Raw genomic sequence first — 26,084 nt, 5'->3', positions numbered from 1 at the left:
TCCCCAAACATTTTATAGGTAAGAATTCCTGGTGTTTTTCCACTAGTGTGCTCTATTAATAATGTTTTCTCAGAAGACAAAGTCATGCTTCTCTCACCTTGCAACTGCCCAAGAAGGGAAGGAATGAGATATTAGCTATCTCCTACCCATTACTGGATACCAGTAGACAATGGGGTTTGTCTCAGTAGTTTTAAAAGTTTTTATCAAGAGCTACTTTGACCTTCTAAACAGAGGTCTCCATCATTAGAACAATTTCTGGATTAAGTAATAATTTTGTTTAGAATAATCTTTTTAAAAAGATTTATTTATTTGTTTATGAAAGACACACAGAGAGAGGCAGAGACATAGGCAGGGGAGAAGCAGGCTCCCTGTGATGAGACTGATGCAGGACTCGATTCCAGGACCCCAGGATCATGACCTGAGCCAAAGGCAGATGCTCAACCACTGAGCCACTCAGGCATCCCTCATTCGGAATAATTTTAAATAAATATTGTTACAAATATTTTGGCAACTAAAACCCCTTATTTAATAAGAGACTTTGCCATTTGTTCTTCAGTGAATAAATGAGACTTATTTATAATCATCAGCTTTCTTTTTCCAGATCAAATCTATTATGTTAAAATCCATTAACACTTGATTCTTTTAAACAAACACTTTTCAATTGATGGCACAGTTCCAGCTAATAGATCATAAACTCTGAATTAGTTGAAATCTGAATCAATTATAGCTTACTATAATAGTATTTTTTACTTACTTCAGTCTTTAGGGATTAGTTACTTTATGAACATCTAATTCCTCATTCAGTGTGTTAAGTGGCAGGATTTCCCAATTCTTTAGCAATTTTTTCAGAGTGTCTTGTGGCAAAACAAGGGCCCTTGAGAGGCATCACAAACAAACAAATAAATAAATATAAAATCAAATAGAAAAGACTGAAAGCTCTGACATTTCCCAAACTCTTGTGACAATGACACCATTTACATAAGTAAACTCTGTTAGCATCTTCTAGAACTAGCATCCTATATAGCAGTCTTTGGGAAATGCTGGTCTATGGATTGATTTCAAACTTCTCCTTCTAGCAGTCAAGGCTTTCTGACCCTCCGAGCCACACTCTTTTTCAATTGCTTAGTCTTCTTCTCATTGTTTCCTGATTGTACCATTTAGTCTGTTCTGCTTATCCTGCGTCGCATGGTTTGCTGCCATGATAGGCTTTTTTTCTTTCTTTCTCCTCTTCACATTCTATTCTTTCTTCGTGGCTCAGGTTATGCTCTTCTATCTGACCCTCTCACTGACCTTACCTATGCCAGTCCTTGACTGGTTTTGATCTCAAATTCATTCCTTTGTCTTTCTTGGCTCCATCCTGTATTAAGTGCTGATCATTGCAGATTGTGTTCCACGTTCTCATGTGACCCAGGTTTTAACTTTTTTTTTTCAGTCAGTTAAAGGTTCTATTTTAAGACTGGGGGACAAGTGGAAAGGAGCCAGTAGGGTTTTTCTCTTTGCTTCTCTAGCAATAGTTGCATCTTCCTCATAACTCACTGTTTGAATGAATACACAGGTCTGCCATGGATCAGCTTCTTTTGGGTGGCTTTGGCTTCTTTCTTTGGGTAACACTGACTCTTTCCTTTGATGATCAAGAATAGGAGTGGTAGCAGCTTCTCGTAGTTGCTAATTTTGGGGTTGGAGATTCCCATGTATTTCATCACTTGTGTTATAATCCCTGGCATGAAATTCCCTCTGTTTAAAAACTTGGAGTGATTTCTATTCTCACTATTGTATCTTGATTGTATAACATCAAGCACCGATTGAATTTCCACTCTATTATTATTATATCCTACCTTTGCATTAATTTTTTAAATGTATGATGTCTGTCTCTTCCTAGTATAGGCTTTTAACACCATATTGTCCGTGACAAAATTTGCAATACAAATTCCATGTGTAGTGTGATATTTTGGGATATTTGCAACATGAATAGCTGACAGTTATTTTCAAATTTTGCAATATGAGGCTGAAAGTGGCCAAAATGCTTTTAGCAATTCTGGTAAACTTTTCAATCATTTTGCCTTAGTATATAACATGCACCAGGTCCTTTGCTTTTCTATTGCCTACAGCACTTCTGTTCTTCCCTTCTGTGTCCAAACATCTACCCTATTTTAAGTTAGTGGTCACTTATTCCTTCAGAAAATTAGTTAATAGAGTAATGCTCACATCAAATTACCTGAGAAGAACAGAAGGGATGTTCTTATTTTGTCTAATCATTTGAAAGGATATTGGCTCATTTCCCCTACTTGATGAATGACTGGCATTCATCTCTTGAATTCTTTTCTGTACGATACAGAAAAAATAAACAGAAAAGCAGAGGGAAAAGCCCACAACAAAAACAATAACCATAATCATCACTTTTAGGACTTAGTAAGCAACGAATTGGAGACAAACTAATTGCTAGTCACAGCTTATCTCTGACTTCTCATCTCCCTTTTCATCCATCTCTTTTTTCCTCCCAATCTTTTACTCTGTGGCAGCCAGTACATCTACTACCTGAAATACCAATAGAAAATCTTAAATCACAAAAAGGGAGGGTTTGGGAAGTTTGTATATGTAATTTAGATAGTAGTAAGTGTAGTTCCCCAATGCATTCCTTAAAATGTATCAGCTTCTCTGTTCTTGGTTGATGAAGGATTTAGAATTCTTTTGAATGGAATTTATTTTTCTTCTGTTTGCTAAAACTTGTTTCTGGTGAAAGGAGGAATAACGCAGGAGGAGAATCTTCTTGACTGCTTAGCGGTTTGAAAAGCCTCCTGCAGTTTATTCCGCTCAAACCAGTAGATAGCTTTCCAAAGGGAAGCCACGAGGTGGCAGCAGCAATGTTAAAGCGTGGCTGCTCATAACTGGTATGTTACGAAGTTTTTAGAGGTTTCTTTGTTGTTGTTTTTTTGCTTGATTATTTTGTTTTGCTTCTTTAGAAGAAAATACACAATGAAAACTTGAATTACGTATAAAAAAAGATGCAAAATGACTTTTGGTTGGATATGTTCTGCTTTTGTGAGCAAGGATGCAACTGAGATCTTAAATCAGGGAATCTCGCTGTCTTGATGCTACCAGACAATGAAGAAGAAAGAAGAAAAGCAAGTGTGTCAGTATTTTTCATTCAGACCAACTTTAGCTTAGGATTTAGCACCCTGGTTCTCACATAATGAGGAAATTGGCAAGCAAATCACATCCTTTCATTCTTTTTTTTTTTTTTCTTTTTACAAAAAGTTCTGTGTTGTTAGAGTCACCACAGAGACTCTCACAACTCCCATTATATTCAGAATGGTCCTGAAGTATTTTACACAACATTAAAAAGCTAGATGGCATACTAATGCTAAGTAAGTTTATTATAGTGAAGTGGGAAATATGAAAAATATATGCAAAATGGAATTTGAAAAGACAAAAGTTTTTCACGTATACAGCAATCCTTTTTACTACGTGAATACATGCATTTTCTTTAAATTTTTTTTAATTTATTTTTTATTTTTTATTTTTTTTATTTATTTATGATAGTCACACACACACAGAGAGAGAGAGAGAGAGAGAGAGAGAGAGGCAGAGACACAGGCAGAGGGAGAAGCAGGCTCCATGAACCGGGAGCCCGATGTGGGATTCGATCCTGGGTCTCCAGGATCGTGCCCTGGGCCAAAGGCAGGCGCCAAACCGCTGCGCCACCCAGGGATCCCAATACATGTATTTTCTAAATAAATCTACACAATATAATTATTAAAACATCCTGAGTGATAAGAATCATGTACAATAAATTTAGTTAAACCGAGTTTAAATAAATACCTAAATACCTGATGACTTTTTCAACATAAAAATATAATTAATAAACAATGGACTTTTATGTGATACATGTTTTATTTCTTCAAAGCAAAATGGCTTAGAATTTGTTGAAATCGTTTTGCTATGAATCTGACTGAATAATGGGAATATACACACACACCCTGGTGTAGTGTTTCAAGAGGACTAAACTTTTTTCGAATTTCTACACGGAGATGGACACAATATGTGCAATGGAAATGCTAAATGTGTCACAATTTATCAAAGGCTACATTATAAAGAGTTTATGGTTTGATGAGATGCTTTCTTAGCATTTCATGTTTCATGTGTTTCATAGAATAAATTCATCAGCATAATGTAATTATGAGAACAATAGGCGGGATTACTAAAACATGACTTCTCATCCAAACCATTAAATAACCTCTGTTCAGTTTCTTTTTCTGACAATAGTGTTCTATGGTAACTACAGTTTTGTGGGACCCAGTGAAAATATTAAGATTCAGAGTGCCCAAAGTGAAATTCCATATTCTTATTTTAATGAGATCTCCATGTGGATCTGAGGATAGGCCAGTTGTGGATACCAAAACTAAGATACCTTGCAGCAGGACACCTGGGTAGCCCAGTGGTTGAGCATCTGCTTTGGCTCAGGGTGTGATCCCAGGGTTCTGGGATCGAGTCCCACATCAGGGTCCCCACAGGAAACCTGCTTCTCTCTCTGCTTATGTCTCTGCCTCTATGGTTGTCTCTCATGAATAAATAAATAAAACCTTTTAAAAAAATAAGATACCTTGCAGCACAGAAAATCTGATGCAACTCCCCTGGGCTTATGCACGTAGGTCAGATTGACCTACATCTCTTCATTCTTTAGGAGAGTATAAAGGTAAAATATTGGCCACTGCCCCATTGTCTACCTGATATTTCATTGAGTTATGATGGACCCTAGAGTGTCCTATAACAGGATAAATATTCCTTGTCTATCCTTGGAATGTTTCCATTTCTTCCTTCTCTTAAGAGGTATAACAGGTACAGGGGATATAAAGAACATTAGAAGTAAGAATTATTATTTTTTTTAGAGATGTGTGTATAAGTAAAATAGGTTTTAATTTCATTTAGGTTTATATTAGATCATCTAAAAAGCAAACATGACTAAAACTGTAATTTAACTTATTCTTGTAAATTTCAAAATATGTTTGTTACATGAGGATAGTTGAGATAACTCTCAAGTTCCTACATACTTGCATAAATCCATGGAACAAAACTACTTAAAATAAGAAGGTTATAGTTGCTTTTATTCTGTAGTTTTCATAGTAAATAGGTCGCACAATGAGTGGCAAATATTTTTCTAAACTAAGTTTATTAGAATTACATTTAATTAATATGAAAATATTATTTATTTCACATCTTATTTCACATCTAAATGCATTGCCATCACATTAAGAGTTTTCATTCAAAGAACTGAGACAGAAAGACAGTGAAGTGATGTTGGCAGGGGCTTTGAAATTGGCATACAAGGAACGGCCATGGAAAAACAAGTGATTTTCATGATGGTTGGGAAACTCACATGGGTTCTCATTACCTTGCACATATTCCCTCAATCCTTAATGAAGAGTGCAATATACTTAAGCAGCAGGAGATACTTTTGATATCTATGCTTCTTAAGGCAAAGTTGAATTAGCATAGGTGGGCAGACCTATTGAGATGGAAACCTAACCCAAATTAGGCCAAACTCTTTGAAGAGATATGGAAATGAAAATGCTAAAACATTGTGAGAAAGGTGGATTTTATTTTCTTGCTTCATCCACATCTACTTTTCCTATGTAGATTTTAGATAAATAGCAATGATTTTAAAATTAAATCATCCTAATAACACAAACATCATAGCGTATGGTTTGGTCTTCTGGACACAGGACTGTACGTATGCACTCAGTTTACAGTCTTAAATGGAAGAGAGAAATGAAAACACACACTTTACTCCTATATTATTGTAAAGTTTGCCTTTGAACTAACAGACATGAGTTTTTAAGGTGTTTGGGGAGAATTTAATAGCATAAATTATTATATTGATAGTCACAATTTCTATAATTCTAAATTTCTTGTAAAATTCTAGAAATATTCTCCCATAGATTTTTAGGATTTGTAATTTTAAAAAGTATTTATGAACTAAGGAACTGAAAGTCATAGAAAGCTATTTAAGGGATGAAAGTTTCCTAACTTCTGAGTCACAAGTGTATATAGTTCACTTATGCTTGGCAGTACTAACCAGTCTCTAGGATTCTCAGTTATAGATGTGAAGGAGGGAAAGATACAAGATGCTAAACAACTCAAAGCTTTAGGCTGGAACAACTGTAGTAAACATTGCTATAAGGGAGCAAAATACACAGCATATATAAAAAATACGAATAAATATCTATTTGTTGAGTGACATACATGTATAAATAGTATAATAAAAATACTTATACCTGCTCAATGTATAACCTTATTTTTTTTAAGATTTTATTTATTTATTTGAGAAAGCGAGCACAAACAGAGGGATGGGCAGAGGGAGAGAAAGAAGCAGACTGCCCGTTGAGCAGGGAGTCCGACATGAGGCTCCATCCCAGAACCCTAGGATCATGACCTGAGCCAAAGGCAGATGCTTAACTGACTGAGCCATCCAGGCATCCCTAACCTTATTTATTAAAATAATTGGTGGAAAACCACTTTAAATAGAAATTTATAAACAATAATGCTCATTCTATTTATCACAATTTTAATGCCCCATCTTCCCTATAGTATCTCTATAGGAATATGCTGGAGGGGCACCTGGGTGGGTCAGTGATTGAATGATGTCTGCCTTCGGCCCAGGGCATGATCTTGGAGTCCCAGGATTGAGTCCCACATCGGGTTCCCTGCATGGAACCTGTTTCTCCCTCTACCTGTGTCTCTGTCTCTCTCATGAATAAATAAATAAAATCTTAAAAAAAAGAAAGAATATGCTGGAGTTCTTGAACTTGCAACTTTGTGAATAAACAAGACAATTTGTTGAGAGATGCAAATCACATTGTGAACAAGAATTTTATGGATTTCATTTCACATGTGATTATCAAACAAATATAGGTGATATTCCCTGAGTTTAGATACCAGGCTTTTTTTTTTTTTTTTCTCTAACTATAACCAGTGTGGTTAACTGCAGTTTTCCCTAATACCTTTTTTGAATAAGATTTAACTGGGATACTTTCAAAATGGTCCCACTATGGAGCACCTGGGTGGCTCAGCCAGTTGGCATCTGCCTTTGGCTTTGGTCACAATCCCAGAGTCCTGGGATAGAACCTCAAATCATCAGGATCCCTGCTCAGTGGGGAGTCTGTTTCTCCCCCTGCCCCCTTATTCTGCCCCTCCCCCACTCGTGTGTGTGTGTGTGTGTGTGTGTGTGTGTGTGTGAGCTCTGTCTCTCCCTCTCTTTCAAATAAATAAAAATCTTTAAAAAAAAATGGTCCCACTATGAATCCAGTGAATTACAATCTTTAGGATAAGTATCTCAAAAACTGTATATTTAGCAAGTACAGCAGGGAATATTTATTTTCAAAAAGTGCAAAATACTGGCTAAGGGAACAGTTCAGAAAGGCTCTGAGGCCCTTTCTTGTATGCTGTGTTGTTTTTAACCTCCCAGCTGGTAGCAGCTCAGTGCCTTATCCTATCCTTTTCCTAATTTGGGGGCATCAACATTGTGTGTAAAATTGATGAGATGCTATGTCCTGCTTCTGTTTTGGAGGAACATGGGGAGCCCAATGACTCTTCCCATGTTTGCCTTTCCAAAGGACATGGAGAAGACTGGCAGTCACATATCTGTAGACACTGACGGTTTCAGACTCTCATGCACCAAGCCCACTAGACACTGCTCAACTTAGGCTTTAAAGCTTTTATTTTAACTTATTCATGACACACACAAAGAGAAAGAGAGAGAGAGAGAGAGAGAGAGAGAGAGAGAGAGGGGCAGAGACACAGGCAGAGGGAGAAGCAGGCTCCATGCAGGGAGCCCAATGTGGGACTTGATCCTGGGACTCGAGGATCACGCCCTGGGTGAAAGGCAGTCGCTAAACTGCTGAGCCACCCAGGGATCCCCTCAGCTTAGGCTTTTCCTGAGACTGGATAATTTGGCTTCCATGGAAGGCTGAACTTTTCTTTGGTATTTATGGGAAAGATCACATCTGCTGCAGTTTCTGGGACTTTTAAGTATTGTGTATCTGTGACTGCATGTACCTGGTATGCTGATCATCTCTTCATGAAGAGAGGAATTGTTTTCCTGTTTCCTTATTAGCTGTAGTTCAAACATCTCCCTCGATGAACAGAAATATGAAGAATTTTCTGCACTTGTAGATGCTGTTTTTGTAGTAATGACAATTATCCTCAGGCCTTCTTAGACTAAATATGCTTCTTCTGTTAAATGCACTGTTCATTTTCTTCCCTTGGTCATTAAAAACAAAACAAAACAAAACAAAAACAAAAGTAAAAACAACTCTATTCATTCTTACTATGACAGATTCCTACTTATAGCTCTCCTAGCAGCTAGCATCTCTGTATTACCCAACAAAATCACAATTTTGTAGGTGTATGAGTTTATTTAGCTATTGTCTTATCTTAACCACTAGCTCTTAATCTATTAAATGGCGAGGACACCTGGGGGGCTCAGTGTTTGAGTGTCTGCTGTTGGCCCAGGGCATGATCTTGGAGTCCAAGGATAGAGTTCCACGTCAGGCTCCCTGCATGGAGCCTGCTTCTCTCTCTGCCTATGTCTCTGCCTCTTTCTCTCTGTGTCTCTCATGAATAAAAAATAAAATCTTTCTAAAAATCTATACAATGGTAGAAACTATGTCTTTATTACTTTTATAGCTCCAGTGTCTCTTATAGATTCGGGTACATGGAAATATAATTTTTTAAAATGTCATAAGAACAATTAAATGTTTTCAGGGTGTCAGGAGCTCTGCTAAATGCTCGACATGAATTAACTCATTTTATCCTAAAAACAATCCTATGAAATCATTACTATTATTATGTCCATTTGTTTTCATTTTTACTGATTAAAAAATAGACGATCAGAGATATTAAGTACTTGTTCAAAGCCATATACTTGTCATATAAGGATAAACTCAGGCCATCTGATAGTAGAAATATTTACTGGAAAAAATGAATAAATGAATGAGTGGGATTTTCTTCTCACTGACAAAGATTAAATTAGTCTGGATAACATAGGAAATTAGATCTGATGCTTTTCTTCAGTTTCAGTGGATGTTATTAAATTTAATGCTTTTCCTACAAATGTACTATTGGTTTATATATTACTATTCTCTAATTACCATCTAATTTTAGACATGCATAGTAATCTGTTTTACAAAAAGAAATGATAAAAAACCACAAACTTCTAATATTGGAATGGCAATACTATATAACCTCTGAGATGTGTTAATTGTATGTTGCTGAGTGTACAATGAGTGAATCACTCAATAATCCCTCTGATTCCCATAAAAGTTTCATTATTTAGGAGAGGAAACATTGAGGGGATGTTTTTTAGATGTCTTAAACTCAAATGAGTACTCTGTATTTATTCTAGTAGTTTTAAGGAATATGGATGTTATTGTTTTCAGGTTTTTTATTTTTTCTAATTTCCCAATGAATCAATAGGAATAACCCACAATGAAGTGTTAGATGAGTCTTAACTGGTATTTTTGGACTAGATCAACAACCAATATAAATATTTTCAGTGTTTTAAAAGAATTTTTTTGCAAGAAAAACATTTCCAGGTTAATTTCTCTTTTTTAATGGAAGATTGAATCAATTGGCTAATCTAATTATCTTCTTAAAATTCCCTGGAAAATGTCAAATTTTTCAATTATTAATCTGTAAAACCTTAAATGTTTGAAGTGTATGACCACTTAACTCTTAATGAGTTTTACTCTAAAATTATCTTAAAGATTCAGTTAGTGTACACATAAATCCATTTTAGTCTAGTATTCTGAAGCCAAATTATTTAAATAATTTTTGAATAAAAGTTTAATTATGAACTATTCATAATTGAGTAAATTGAATACAAATTGAGATGGTTTAACCTCATTAATTTCCTATGTCACCTTCAATAGTGAAATTCATCAAATAATTTCCAAGTCTCCATTTGATTTTGTGCTACACTGACCTAAAATGTTTTACTTTTCACTAATTATTTTTTTACTGATAGCTGGTTTCCACTTTCTTTGTCTAATGTAGAGCATTCCACTATTCAAGAAAACAGGATGGATCAGATATATAGAGAGTTGCTGTATTATGGAATCTTTATATACAAGCAGTGTCATTCTGAGATTTGTATATTTGCAGGAGATCAGAGATCCATGGTCTAAAACCGTGGTGATCTTGCTAATTTTGTTAATCATGAGTATTAGTCTGATATCCAGAAGTTATCATAGCAAACCACACAGCATCTTTAGCCAATTGTAATCTTTCATCTCTTCTTATATTGCATGGAAAATACTTTCCTGGGGGTGTGTCTTGATAACATTAGGAGTCTAATGAAGTTCAAAAAGCAGAATTTAGTTATACTGAAAATCACTTTCTAAATAGCAAAAAAAATAAAAAGCACATTTTCAGCTTTCCTTAGGATTCAGAAGGTAAATTTATAAATATATCGAAACACTGAACATATTTGATATAGTGTAGGTTACAAACAGCCCACAAAACAACTGTCTGACCAATTCATTTAAGCTGCACTCTGGCAATGGCTGTACACTTACACTTTGCTGACTTGCCATGAAAAATTTTATAAGCAGCTGGTTCAGTGAAAATCTTGCACTGATGAGCTCTCCAGGACTTTTAGTATGACCAAGCACTTTATCAACAGAGAACTCCGAAAGGAAATAGATGGCCTGACATGCAAACTTGTCAGAACAAACAGAATGAAGGGGGACAGCATGGTTTAGTTATAAGGAAAATGCCTGACAACAGGAGGAACATCGCGTACTTTATTTTTCTCAGCTTTATAAGGCATAGCTGTAGGCCATCTTTCCATGACACATCAACTTCTGGCACCAGGGAAATAATATGTATGAGTTTAAAGAGATGTCATGATTTGACTTACAGAGCTGAAAAACTATCATTGTTAAGAATCTGGGGGGAGAAAAGAAGCCAGAGTCATTTAACATTGCTAGCAATCCTGCTCTCATTTGTTCCAGGAAGGGTGTCTTGGTGAGGCAGAAGGCTCAGAAGAAAATCACTGTAAGCACATCTTAACTAGAATTGTGCGGTCCAGGCTGACTACCTATTCTGTGTGGTCCACTGATACAACCCAATACCCACTCTTTATCAAACACAGCCACCTATTTTCTTCACAAATTTCTCCTTTGATTTTCTGGTCCACTCCAATATACAACTACTTCTTCTGAGAGTGAGTCTAATGATTCACCTTAATTTCATTTCTTTCCTTTCATGTTTTCCTTGAGTTTCTCTTCTCTCACTCATTTACATCTCTCCATTTTCTCATTACCTTGTTATATTGCTTTTTCCTTCCAATTAAACTGCCACTTAATTAAACGTTAACAAATTAGGAGTACATTTGTATGTATGTGCATGCATTCCAATTGACTGAACTGAGTTTAGCAAGCAATGTATTCATTATTTAAACATCTTTTACATAAATATAAATAAATGGAATATCCATCAATTCATCCAATATATAGAGATTACCTATTATGTGACAGTAATTATTCTTAGTATTAGGGATATAAAAGTGGATAAAATCCCTCTGCATTCTGGTAAGGAACTCAGACAAGGAACAAATCAATATAAAATATAATGTCAGTCCTAATAATGGCATAACTGTGATGGGGGGTCCCTCCTTTAGATAATCTTGCAAGACTTCTCTGAGGAGGTGATGGTTGATCAAAATAAAAAATGCATTCTTGTGAATATCCAGCAGAAGAGCACTGAAAGTGAGCATTCTGGGTATTTTTGCAGAATAGTGGGGAGAGCAACAGGCCTGGGTCAAAGTAAGACAGGAAATGTGTAATAGGAAATAAAGTTGAAAATGTAACTGAAGTCCAGATCACGTAGGGCCCTGAAAAATACAGTCTTTCGATTTTATAATAAATGAGATGGGAAGCTAAGGGTAGGTTTGGATCAGAGGATTAGTATGATTTTAATTTTGTCAAAATGGGATAATTCTGGATGCTTGCTTCTGTGATGAATGAAGTCAGGGAGACAAGTTAGGAGGCTATTGTGGTCACTAGCGTGGTTACCAGCTGATGGGGTGGGGCTAGGCTAGCAGCTTGTTCAAGTGCGGGTGAGGTCAGATCCCAGGCTAATTTTGAAAAAGGAACTGCAAGAATTTGTTAATAGATTTCATGTAGAGTGTGAGAGAATGAGAATCCAAGATTTTCAGTTTGAGCAACCAAAAATACACAATTGCTACTTAATAAAATGATGAGAGCTGGATAGAGGAGGCTTGGGATGAAATATCAAGAGTCTGGGTCATTTAAAGTTTGAAAAATCAATAAAATGTTCTAGGCATGCTGTTATGGTCATGGGTAACAGGTTATAAAAAGTTTGCTTCTCAGAGAGGGCTCTGGTAATCATTACAAGTAAGCTTGCTTCTCCAGAGCATTAAAGACACATGCTCTTGTGGTCTGTAGAGAAATGAGAGGATTTTTCTCAGCAATCCTGCAAATTCTTACTATTTATTTGTACACACACATATGTAAAGAGAATTTTTCAAATGTTACTTTAAAGTTTTTTTCTCGTTTTATATTATACAACTAAATCATTTTGAAATTACACAACCAGATCACTCTTACTAGTATTACTGGTGCCTCCTCACATTTTTCTTTCTCCAAAATTTGTGTCTAAATGTCCAAGCAAAATTTATACTAATAAAATAGGAAGCACACTGCTGAAAATTTGATGAGAAAAATCAATATTTGCTTTGGGACTACATTTACTTAACTTGGTAAAATACTTCAGTTCTGGGGATTAAATACATTGTGGAGGATACAGAGTCATATATAGAAAGATTACAGACTGGAAATTAGGAAGTTTGGCCTCTTGGATTCTTGGATTTACCTCCAACAGTCAGATGGGAAGGGTGACACCATTCTTAGTGCTCAGTTTTGTCTTCTGTAATTATAAATAGTATCTACTCTATTCCATTCTATATCTCAGAAAAAATAATGGAATCAATGAAAAATTAAAACCACATAATATATGCTATTAATCATATCACTTGTAACTAAATATAGATGGAAGAACTATTCCCCTTTTTTAAAAAAAATATTTATTTGAGAGAGAGAGAGAGAGAACACAGGAGTGAGGGAAAGCAGAGAGAGAGGGAGAGAAAGACTATTGAGCAGAGTCCATATTGAGCACGGAGCCTGATGCAGAGCTAGCTCAGTCGCACAACCCTGAGATCATGACCTGAGCCGAAACCAAGAGTCAGATGCTTAACCAACTGAGCCACCCAGGTGCCCCACTATTGCCTTTTTCTAAGTAACATTTCAGAAGAATGTTAAAATTATCCTTTGAATGTTTCCAATAGCTCAGTCTTTCCCTAAGAGAGAAGAACACGTGGCAATATACCTCCTGATTCCTTATCATATGTAATTCCCTTTATCAGCTACTGGGAAAACATAGGTTGAATACATGTAGTTCTTCCCATTAGAGAGTTAACAATTTAAGAATTTGAGAGATTTGGATATGTGCACAAATATTTGCAACACAAAGTCATATGAGATAAAAGTGGGGCAAACAAAAAATACCAAAAAATAAAAAGCAATTTAATAGCCTCCCTACACCAGCTTATAATTCAGAAGAAAACAAATAAAAACATTATCCAAAATAATGTCTAATAGGCAATCACTTTCCTTCCAGAAGCATGAGATTTGATTACCATCTTTTTAACTTATATGAAGACAAATGTGGCCTCTGGTCATAAAATTGCCTGAATGTTTGAGGAATCCATCCACATTATTCAATGATATTACATTCCGTAGTAGTATATTCCATAGGTTGATTGCACACTTTGTTATACCATTTTAGTTTATTTGTTCCATATTTACTGCCCTTCAAATCTAAGTATCCTTTTCCTCTCTTATTACTATAAAATGGTAATAGGCACAATTGATTCATCGGCTACCATCACTCATTTTAAAATGCTGGTCTTTTTGGCTGTATTGACTTATGTTTTCTCCTCTGTTACAGAAATGAACCACTGCTATACCCTTGGCTAAATTCATGGCCTCACTAGAGTCCTTTGAATGGAAATCTCATATTTAGGGGAGAATAACTGAAATAAAAATATGTCCTTCTTACAAAACCCATTGCAGTAATTCTGCTAGCCTTCAACTCTTCTGAACATATCAAAAACATCTAGAAAGTTGTCCTGTTGTTTGGTTATTGAATACAATGGAAGTTGGTGTTATTTTCTTGATAAATAGTAATAAGTTCTCAGAAACTTTCTCGGTATTTAATGGGGATCAAAAAGATAATAAATCTATTAAGTAGAGTCTGAGAACGGTGTTGGAAATCTATTAGAAAATACGTATATAAACTATTTATTCTGCATTGGTTATTACATCATAAAATTATGCTGGATGCTCCAAGTCTCTATAACTCAGGATTTGAAATCCAAAGATTTGAGCAGACTGTTATGTTACTACTAATGTGAACTTGGGCAAACTAACCTCTATGTGACTCAGATTCTCTATTTCTAAAATGAAGAAATAATAACACCTGTTTCCTCGGGTTGTGGTGAGTATTGCATGAGTTATTATGAGTTAAGTGACTAATAGATGGCCGCAGGGCATATTGGTTATATTTAATATTACTGAAGTAGAAAGTATCTGCTGGGTATCATGAGAATAAATATGGTTATGTGGTAAGAGATTCATTCATCCACTTAACTGCTTCTAAAGTCATCTTGATGAAGAAGTAATGAGAATGCATATATTTCGGATATAGAGATAAACTCTAGAACTTAAACTAAAAGTTGGATCTAGGAACGAAAGTAAATGTTAAAAATATACATTAAAGTTCATTAAAGGGGGAATCCCTGAGGGGCTCAGTGGTTTAGCGCCTTCCTTTGGCCCAGGGCGTGATCCTAGAGTCTCAGGATCGAGTCCCACATTGGGCTCCCTGCATGGAGCCTGCTTCTCCCTCTGCCTGTGTCTCTGCCTCTCTCTCTCCTCTGTGTCTTTCATGAATAAATAAATGAAATTAAAAAAAAAAATAAAGTTCATTAAAGGTACTCCATTTTATTTTTTTTAACATTTTATTTATTTATTTGAGAGAGAGAGTAAGCAAGGGAGAGAGAGAGCAAGCGAAAGAGCACAAGTAGAGGGAGGGGCAGAGGGAGAGGGAGAAGTAGACTACTTCTTGATAGAGAGCTAGATGCGGGGCCCAATCCTAAGACACTGGGATTATGATCTGAGCTAAAGGCAGATGCTTAACCTACTGAGCCATCCAAGTTCCCCAAAGGTACTCCATTTTAAATGTAGAAAAATATAGAAGAAAGTACAAAAGGAAAGATTTTTTATTACTATACTGTGTGCTATTCAGTCTGCTAAACAACATTTTTTCACTTCTATGTAAGCAATCTAACCTGAAATTACGATCTGAAACATATATAATGTAGATATTACATATCTATATCATATATACATACTACAACCTTAAGAACAACAAAAAATTATCTTCAGTTTTGTTTCTTCAGTAAGATTTAATTACAATTGGCTGAGTCCTGCATGGCATACAGATAGAGGTTTTATTTACTGGACTTTTATTAGTTAGACCAAATCCGCCTCCCATCTGTAGAAGAATTGCCAATATACTTGCAGGTTTCCATTGTTGTATGATACACTGTATTTTGGCCTCTGCTTCAACTGTTCTACCTTTCTTACTTGACTTTTTAATCTTGGTCACTCAAATTAAGGGGTACCTCTTCCAGAAGGTCTTTTCCTAACTAAATTACATAGATTGGTTTAGGTGTTCTTCACCTGTTTTACTTTTACAATTTAATGAATATTCCACTTACCAGATTATATTAAAATTATATTGTGTTTGTTCCCCTAATGGGATACAAGCACCTTTAAAGCAATGATTGTTTCTTATTCATCTTTTCCACCCAGCATCTAGGAAGATGTTCACACAAGATAGGGAATCAATGAAATGAACGTTTTTGTTTTTGAACTGAACTAATATATTCTAGTTTTAAAATTGCATTTGTGAAGTGAATCCTAAATAAAGTATGAGCATCAGAAATAAGCCCAGTTTTCATGTTTTTTATGTGTTCTGAATAAGAATTCTAAGAAGCTGATGATGGATAAATAAAAACAAGGAGCTATTTCTGTCCTGCACTTGAGTACCTCTTTAAAGTTACAATGTAGTTGTTTACTTGAGGCAGTCTCCTCTTCCCTGCATAATACAAGTCTCACTGTGAAGAGAGGAATATTTTACACGTTAATTTGTACTGGGGTTGTTTTAAATATGAGCACTGGGTGTTATACTATGTTGGTAAATTGAATTTAAATAAAAAAATTTTTAAAAATATGTGCTTTCTATAGAGATCATCTAAAGACATGCTGCACTGACATTTTTGTGGCCCTTGCAAACTCTACTTGTGTTGGGTATTTGATATTGCTATTCTCTGTGGTGCTTTTGAGGAACAAAGGGAGGGTCTGCTGTAGAGCTCTCTCCAGGGGGGATAAGATGTTGCCCTGGTTCCCTTATGTCACCTAGAGTCTTATCTTGGTGCTGAACTTTTCCATTGTTCTAGGAAAGCATATTAAATATTAAAACTTCTGTTATTTAACCTATTGTGATTAATGCATTCCTTATGAAATATGTTTTTGATTATAGCATTTACATTACTCTGACTGGGCTGTATGGTAATAAATTTCTCATGAGAGGAGAAAGCTGGAGTCCTTGGATGCTCTTACGTAGAACAAGAAGGTGGAGGTAGAAATTTAATTTTTAAAAATTCCTAGCAGCACATCTCCTTGTTTCTTACTAAAAAATAATTCAAATTTTAGGGGAGTGTTCAACTGACATTTTTCACCTATTAATGATATTCCTAGCATAGCGCAAACACACAAAATACTCAGTAAACATCTATTGAAAGACAATGAAAGAATATTAATAACCTTTGAAAAGCTTATGAGAAGTGTTTGGAAATAATCACATATCTAGGAAATATATTAATCTACCCAATAAACAACAATAATTGGATATAAAAATGATATTTTCAAGACATCGTGGTATACTGGATAGAACAGTGCACAGGATAACAAAAGCTCTTCTATTTGATGTAGGACTTTGTCATTTACCTCCTCCGAGGCCTCAGCTTCCTAATGTGTAAAAATCAGAAGATGTGATCAAAACACCATATTATACAGATATGCCATTTATTTTTTAAAAAATCTGTGATTTTAGGATGACCTATTGCTTTTCTTGATTAGAATTTATATATGGAAGAAGGAAGATTTTGTATATTTGCTATAAGCAGATATTTAAATTCCCTAAATCCAAAAGATCAAATTAGATGAAGGAAATATGAGTGAAAATATATATACCATGAGGGTAGGGTCCACATAGCTTTTCAAATACATTAACCTCTATTTCAGTGTATTTCTAAAATTTTTTATGGCTGAGAATACCTCCTTAGCCAAGTGCAGTGAGAATACAAGCAAATGTTGATTTCATATTCTTATTCTTTTCATATGCTTTATAAAATTTCACCTTTTTTTCAAAAAAGATAGTTTTAAAATTTTTATTTTTGATGGTTTCTTTATGCAGTTAAGCTCCTTTTTGTTTACTAATGGTTGCTGTGGAATTTTCCCTATACAGAAGCCTAATTGTAGAGTCACTCAATTTTCCAAGAATGATAATAATTACCCATATCATTTCTCTATATCTATCTACCTATCTATGTTTTCTATCTATTTATCTGTCAGTTATCTATATCATTCCCAAATAGAAAAAAAAAATCACACTTAGGCAGAATTCCCCAAAGAAAATATTGCTTTTTTACTCTTTCTTCATCTTAATTTGTGTATTTGGGGCACCATTATTATGATTGTTTTAATGCTGATAATTGGAGTACCAAATACTTCAAAAGGCAGAGAATGAAAGGGTCTGAAAACTGGTGGATTGGATGAAAGATTATATAATAAAAAGATAGGCATTCATACTCCTGACCTCACCTTTCAATTTCAGATGACTAATAATATTCTAATATCTTTACTCAATCTGGAAGAGTATATTTATTCACTAAAAAAATTGAAGCAAAGCAGCCCTGAATTTTGAGTACAGCAAGTTCTTCAGCAAATGGAGAAGGCACATTACTGGAAAGAGAACAGTGATAGTAAGACCCTTAATGCTCTTTCCTTTCTTGTGTCCTACAAGGATTCCTCTAATAATACACAAGACATGAACAAGAATCACAATACAACTCCAATGCTGATTAATGAGTTTCCCTTAAATATGAATGGATAGCCAAAATGATACCAAAAAATTAGCAAAACAGAATTGTAAGGGAAATAGATCTAAGCCACAAATAAAATAAAAATCCCAAAATACAATAATTAATTCGCTTAGAAGTATTATAAAATGTAATCTAAACACAAAAATTGAGTTCAAAAAATCCTACTACATTAAACATAATTATTAAAACAATGCAGTAATAAATTCAATTAGAAATGAGTAAATCCTCACAAATGATAATAAATACAGAGAGGTGAAAATAAGAGATATTACAAGAACACAAATGCTAAATTAATACAATTTCCAGAAGAGAATAAAGAAAATAAGTGGAAGAAAATTATCAAAAAATACTGAAAACTTCCCTAAAATTTAATGGTCATAACTTTCTAGATTAAAAGTTCCCACTGAACATTTGAGGTAATAACAAAATTTAAAATCTTGGGGCGGGCATCCCCGGTGGTGCAGTGGTTTAGCGCCACCTGCAGCCCAGGGCGTGATCCTGGAGACCCGGAATCGAGTCCCACGTCGGGCTCCCTGCATGGAGCCTGCTTCTCCCTCTGCCTGTGTCTCTGCCTCTCTCTCTCTGTGTCTCTATGAATAAGTAAAATAGAAAATCTTAAAATAAATAAATAAATAAATAAATAAATAAAATAAGATAAAATAAGAGCACCTGGGTGGCTCAGTGGTTGAGCGTCTGCCTTTTGGCTCAGGTCGTGATACCAGAGTCCTGGGATCGAGTCCCACATCAGCCTCCCTGTGGGGAGCCTGCTTCTCCCTCTGCCTAGGTCTCTGCCATTCTTTGTGTTTCTCATGAATAAATAAATAAATAAAATCTTTAAATAAAAAATCAAAATCTTAAAAAAAAATGTGTATCTTTTCAACGGAGAACACCAAGAACAAAGAAAAGATTTTAAAAGCATATATAGAGGGGATCCCTGGGTGGCTCAGCGGTTTGGCGCCTGCCTTTGGCCCAGGGCGCGATCCTGGAGTCCCCCGTCGGGCTCCCGGCATGGAGCCTGCTTCTCCCTCTGCCTGTTTCTCTGCCTCTCTCTCTCTCTCTCTCTGTCTATCATGAATAAATAAAAATAAACAAAAATAAATACAAAAAATAAAAAACAAAAAAAATTAAAAGCATATATAGAGAAGAAGAAATGAATGGAATAGGTCAAGCCAAAAAAAAAGAAAAAAGAAAAAAAGAAAAAGAAAGAGACTAACATTCGATTTTTAGCAGCAAACTGAAACTCACAAAACAAAGGAGTCATACCTTGAAATTTCTAAAGGAAAATTATTTCTTTTTTTTTTTTATTTTAAAGATTTTATTTATTTATTCATGATAGTCACAGAGAGAGAGAGAGAGAGAGAGGCAGAGACACAGGCAGAGAGAGAAGCGGGCTCCATGCAGGAAGCCCGATGTGGGATTCGATCCCGGGTCTCCAGGATCGCGCCCTGGGCCAAAGGCAGGCGCCAAACCGCTGCGCCACCCAGGGATCCCAGGAAAATTATTTCAAATATAGAATTATCTACCCAGGTAATATTAATCACTAGTTTTTTTTTTTTTAAAGATATTAAGGGTGTCAAAAATATAACTCTTATGCAACTATTCTAAGGAAGCCATTAGAAAATAAAATTCACCTAAAAAAATTAAAAATCTATGAAAGAGAAAGACATGGGAACCAAGAAAGTGTGATCAAAGGGTGATGAGTAGTAGTGTTGTTGAACATAACCTCCATGATGGATATTTTCTGATAGGCCTTTATATGAATCATAAAGATTCACACACTTCTGTGCCCTTCCCATAGGTCTGTCTACATGCCTCTTCTCTAGACATCTTCATTTTACAATCTTCATAATAAAGCAGCCAAACTTCTGGCTACTGTCCAACATGTCTGTGTATTTTCTTTTACAGTATTGTCCCTCCATTCAAACTTGATAACCAAATATACAACTTGAAGCTCTTCCCACTGGTATGATGGTCACATACAACTGAAATCTAATTTCAGCTTGTATCATTCTTTCAAACTGACCCATGCAAGGATCAAGAACCAAATATTTTTCACATCCCTCAGTTACTCATAGAAAACTCACTGAGATGCAATAGCTATGAGCTGAGAGAAGCACTCTTTTCCACTCTGGACCTAATTAATGCAGATCTAAAATGTACCACTTTCATCATCATGTGGATTTCTACTATCCCTCCTCAAATTTGGTAAATATTATTTACAAAGCTAATAATGCACAATTATGATTCTAGCATCATATTTCATGTATCCGATCTCTACAAGGGCCCATGAGTGTATTAGAAGATGATTTTTATGTAGTGATTAGTTTTTACTGCAGGAATGGTCTTATTCTACATATTAAGGGGATGTGCTATGATATATATAAAAATATAATATATAGTTAAATATATATATATCTGCCACAGATATCTCTAGCACCATTGGCTCTGGTAGATCATATTTTCCAAGTACTGGATCAGCTTTCAGTGAAGAATGAGCTACCTGTCCTGTCATATCACATGATCAAAGGACAGAGCAGAATTAAAAAATCTGGTACATACTAATCTGACATCTAAGAAGACTTGCAAGCATGTGTTTCTTAATTATTGAAGGAGGCAAATTATTGAAACCTTGCTCTTTTCCATAGAGGATATGTTTCAGCATGAACCAAATCATTGGACTCCTATATATTGTATTACTGAGGCAAAATTTTGTAAGGTTTGTTACCTACTATTTGGCATGCATTTGTCCTTTATGGCACCCAAGGAACTTGTCACATCATGTTCATTGATAAAATTACTATGCTGTTATCACTATTGGGAACCAGTGAGACATTCTGAAAATAGCAAGATAAAATCCCTTTTATCTACATTTTCATTGAGAACAGGACATTTTATGGAACTCAGGGCAAAAATGTGAATGTGTACTACTATCCTTTCCATGTAAACATGAAGTAGTACTGATCTTTCTCTCTTTTTTTTTTTTTTAAGATTTTATTTATTTACTTTAGAGAGAAAGCATATGAACAGGGGGAAGGGGCCGATGGAGAGGGAAAGAGAATCTTAAGCAGACTCCATACTGCCCATGGATCTTGACACAGAGCTCAATCTCACGACCCTGAAATCATGACCTAAACAGAAATCAAGAATTGATGCCTAAAATACTGAGCCACTCAGGCTGATCCAGTACTGACCTTTGTTAATGAAGATTGAAAATAGCATTCACTATGTGGATACTAACCTACCAATTGGCATAGGTTACATTAAATTGTTCTAGTAAATTTAATATATTCAGTTCAACAGTTGAAACTGGGATTTATGGCAGTGCACAGTTATTGGTGATGGTTAATCTGTATTTTTTTTTTTTGGTAGGGCCCCTATCAAACAGTTAAACAGGAATATAATGACACTCAACACTCTCATTTTAGACTTTAAGGAAGGTGTTAATCTCTTGTTAATCACCCAGGATGTGTACAATTTTGTTATGATTTACTGTCTGGTTAGGATAGAGAAGACTAAGTTTCTATTTTACCCTTCCTAAAATAATGGCAGTCACCCAAAAGATCAAGCACAAATAAATATACAAGATGGAAGAAAGATCAAAAAGTCTTTCTACAGAGCAATTGGAACTATTGTGAAACAGCTTTGAGCCAGGGCTCTATTTATATACTTGTAACATAACAGCCACAACAGCTTAGGAAATTCCTTTATAATGTATGTCAAACCCTTTTATGACAGCCCTCAGAAAATATATTTCCCTTTTCTCAGTGTCAGTTAACTCTGATAAGTAGCTGAGATCCATTTGAAAGTAATTCGAGAGAAATTTTTTAAAAGATATACTTATTTATTTGAGAAGGAGGAAGAGCACATGTGTGAGAGAGAGAAAGAGAGAGAGAGAGCACCCTGGGAGCAGCGGCAGGGGGAGTGGCTGAGGGAGGAGAAGCAGATTAACAGCTGAGCAGGGAGCCTAATGTGGGGCTCAATCCCAGGACCCTGGGATCATGACTTGAGCCAAAGGCAGATGCTTAACTGACAGAGCCACCCAGGCAGCCCTAGAGGCAATTTTTTATGTGTGTGTGTATATATATATATATATGTATGTATGTATGTGTGTGCATATCTCTCTCTCTATATATATATCTGAGGATCCACCTAGGGAATGATGATTAGGGAGAATATTATATGTATGACATATAATTAATAGTTAATATATATATATATATTATATACATAATATTTGGGCAAGGGCTTTGTTGAATTATTCCTAAGTGGATCTGCCTTCCCTTTCAGTCAATGAGTTTGAGAATAACCTTAGATATGGAAACCGAAGAAAGTATCACAATTTTCCATTGTGGCAGTTGACATCACCTTTGTGTCACATCTCTTGATCTTTTTGGTTATATAAGGCAAGCAATACTACCATTGGTTCCCAGCTTTCTTGCCCCTACTGATATGCTGGTCCATTAGTGCCATCACCATAAATATTTACAAGTAAATGTTCTCTGGTTATCATTCAAGCTTGGAATTCATTACATTATGACTTTCACCTTGCCTCTAGTTGTTCATTGCCACCACATGACCTCAGCCACATTTGTATTGACACTAGACAGTCCCATCTAATGGAAGCTTCTCCTACCATAAACCCTTGCTTGCAAAAGATAGCCATTGAAGTGATTGATTGATTGATTGATTGATTGATGGGTTAATGCTATTGTTCATCTTACTAGTCAACTATTTTACTTATGTGAATAGTGTTTTTTTAAACCCTCTCATGGAATATAGCCATAGTGTGATCTCACATCATAAATCCATTCTAACATGTCCACTTGTGATGTCCTTGTGACCTCTTCCCAATACTCTGTCAAAGCAATACAGCATCCCCACCTTATTTACCAAAGATCATTGTTATGCCCATGCTTCAAAGAGTTAGCCTAGAAGCTCGTTAGGACTAGCTCTAGATATGCTTGCCAGGATGTTAAATCCTGAATGCCTCCATTTCAATGAATTCATTGGTACTTCTCCAACCTTCAATTCTACCTTTCTTTTAACACCCTTAAGATCCATCCCCATTTTGCCACCAATATATATTTTAAAGTTTTGTGGTTCTTTTGATAAATGTGCTTTCTATATTTGGAATTGTCATTCTACATTGATGTTATGCTAAGTTCTGATCGTAGTTATTTGCCCAGTGTTGTTTTTCAAATTTCAGCATGAATCAAAACCATCTGTTGATTAATGGGTTCCACTCCAAGTTTCTGATTCAATAGGGTCTAGGTATCACCAGTTCTCAGATATTGATGATGTTGCTGATTCCACACAGCACAGATGTTTCTGTGTCTTGAAGAGCCACTTATCTAAGATCAATAAGAACAGGTGGGTAGATCTGGAGGAGGAAAATTATTTTCTTGAGCCAGTTAGCTCAAGTGGATGGTCTTTAGACAGTGAGAGGATGCTCTCCTCTAAAACAGGGTGAGGTTCACTTCTGTCCAACCAGAGGGTTAAGGTTCAAGGCTCCTAAGCACATAGATGCAAAAGTCCAGAATTTCCAGGGATATATATCAAGGAGATAAGAATACCTTAGAAAATTGCTAATTTTTAGTTTATTTTAATTTAAAAAAATCATAAAGTCTTGTAGGTAAAGATGGCAAAGTGAACATATATTTTTTTTTCTGTCTACTAATGGTCTACTAAAACTCCACTGAGATGGCAGTAAAGGGAATTTCCTAAGACATTAACTAATAAGGACAATGTGAAAAATGTTAGAAAAAAGCAAAATTTTGATGAAAACAAATGTTTGAAGATAACTACTTTAACAGACCCAAGACAGATGAATTCTAAGCTAAGACAACAGAAAACTGAGCACTGACCTGACGCACCATAGAATGCACACAGGGTTAAATACTGGTAGCACTAAACACCACTGGAAGTAGAGGTGAAAACACAATTAAAAAGAAGAGGATTTCTTGGAATCTGAGATTCTCTAATCTCCGTCCTCTCTCGGAATATCAGAGGCTTAATCACTCAATATAGTGGAGCAGAATGATCATCAGTGGAGAACAGAATAGACACATGGACAAGAGTCCCAAATAGAAAACAAGATGATTACATTAATACTACATACTAAATATCGTGGCCTTATCTTACTCCACTTGGCTTTTCTAATGCTGGCCTCCAGATTTTTATCCTCCAGGCAGGATATCTGAGGACTTTTCCTTGTTGAATATGTTCAGTCACAAGAAAATTTCTAAAGCTAACAACCCCAATGTCTTTCCCCAAATAAATGATGGACCTAGTCACGAAACAAAAAGCTCACAATCAAAACCATTATATCACATTCTCACTGCTTTCAATCATGTTTATAGAGACCTAAAGATCACGAATCACCTGAAGATGTCTATAAGAAATAGAAAGAATTACATGTAGAAAGCAGTTATTACACAAGGACAAAAATTTTTAAAATAACAAATATCATCATATAATTCAAAGTTAATATTATATATATTTATAGTGAGCAGCAGGTGAAAGAGGGCTTTTGAAAATTAAAAACATGATAGCAAGTGTGAAAAATACAATAAAAGATTTGGCAGAAGATGTTGAGTAAGTGTCCCAGAATTTAGAGTTAAATGAGAGAAAGAAAAATTGGAAGAAAAGAATAGAGAACCAGTAAAAACATCCAATATCAATAATGCAGTTCCAGAGGAAGAAAAACTATCAGAGGGGAGGAAATTAATGAGAAATGCAGAACTTTTAGGAGAATTAAAAAGTCTGACATTTCCAAATTAAAAGGGCCCACTAAGGGCACAGAACAATTGTCAAAAATTGAGCAGCTGCAAGGAAAATGTTGCAGAATCTCACAACACTGGGACCAAAGAGATGCTATGGACCTCTAGAGAGAGGCCAAAAATCCTCACATCAAAATATAGTGACTATTAACCGCAGTAATGGAAGCAACGTCATATAGAGTGATGACTTCACAACTCTGAAGAAAAATGGCTTCTATGCTTGAATTCTATCAGGTAAAAACCTCAATCAAACATGAAGTATAATTGTGATATTTCAAACATTTTACCTCTCAAAAAATGGGCATCTGGGTTGCTCAACTGGTTAAATGCATGGCTCTTGATTTTGACTCAGGTTTTGGTTTCAGGGTTCTGGTATTGGGCCCTGCATCCAAATCTGAGCTCAGCGGGGAGTCTTCTCCCTTTCTCTCTGCCCCTCCCTCTACTCAATAAATAAATAAACTTAAAAAAAAAAACCCACATTATTTCCCAGGTTTTCTTTCTCTGAGAGAAAGTGAAGAAAGTACTTCACCTAAGTGAAAAAATGAACAAAGAGTGAAAACATGGAATGCAGAAAACAAAGGCACAAAATAAGAGAGAAATTAAAGCACTAATATGGAAGATGAGGAAGTTGGGATATCCTATAATGGGGAATTATCCACAGGTGTAAAGCAGACTCTGTACATATTAAAGCAGTTCAGACATCTCTGGGAGAGATTTCACAGATGAGGAAGCTTTGAGAGTAACTGCTGAATGTGAATGTATTGGGATTTAGACAATTAAAAAGTGTCAGGGACTGAGTTAATGAAATACCTAGGAAATAAGGGGGAAATATAGTGCTTTAATTCTAAAAGAAAAGAAAAAAAAACTATTTAGGACAGAAAATGTACTTATATAGCACACTGTTTTTCTCTGGGAAGAATGTTATTTACATAGCTCAAATAATGTGAACACTGACTCCTGGACTAACTTGTAGAGACCTGTCTTCCTCAACTGTAACCAGT

At 35.5% G+C, this 26,084-nt stretch overlaps 1 long non-coding RNA gene across 1 annotated transcript in view; it reads right to left on the bottom strand.

Moving 5' to 3' along the window:
- Nucleotides 1–472: 472 nt before the first annotated feature.
- Nucleotides 473–26,084, bottom strand: part of LOC111092899 — a 116,967-nt gene continuing 91,355 nt past the window's right edge. Inside the window, exons 4-5 of the long non-coding RNA XR_005379642.1 lie at nucleotides 8,053–8,257; nucleotides 473–3,092 (exon numbers count right to left, since the gene is read on the bottom strand). This is a non-coding gene — a long non-coding RNA (uncharacterized LOC111092899). The remainder of the gene's footprint in view (nucleotides 3,093–8,052; nucleotides 8,258–26,084) is intronic.

Source organism: Canis lupus, chromosome 27 (assembly GCF_011100685.1).
Source record: "Canis lupus familiaris isolate Mischka breed German Shepherd chromosome 27, alternate assembly UU_Cfam_GSD_1.0, whole genome shotgun sequence".
Taxonomy (NCBI): domain Eukaryota; kingdom Metazoa; phylum Chordata; class Mammalia; order Carnivora; family Canidae; genus Canis; species Canis lupus.
The sequence above is the reverse complement of the archived record's forward strand: the minus strand, read 5'-3'. Positions and strand labels throughout refer to the sequence as shown.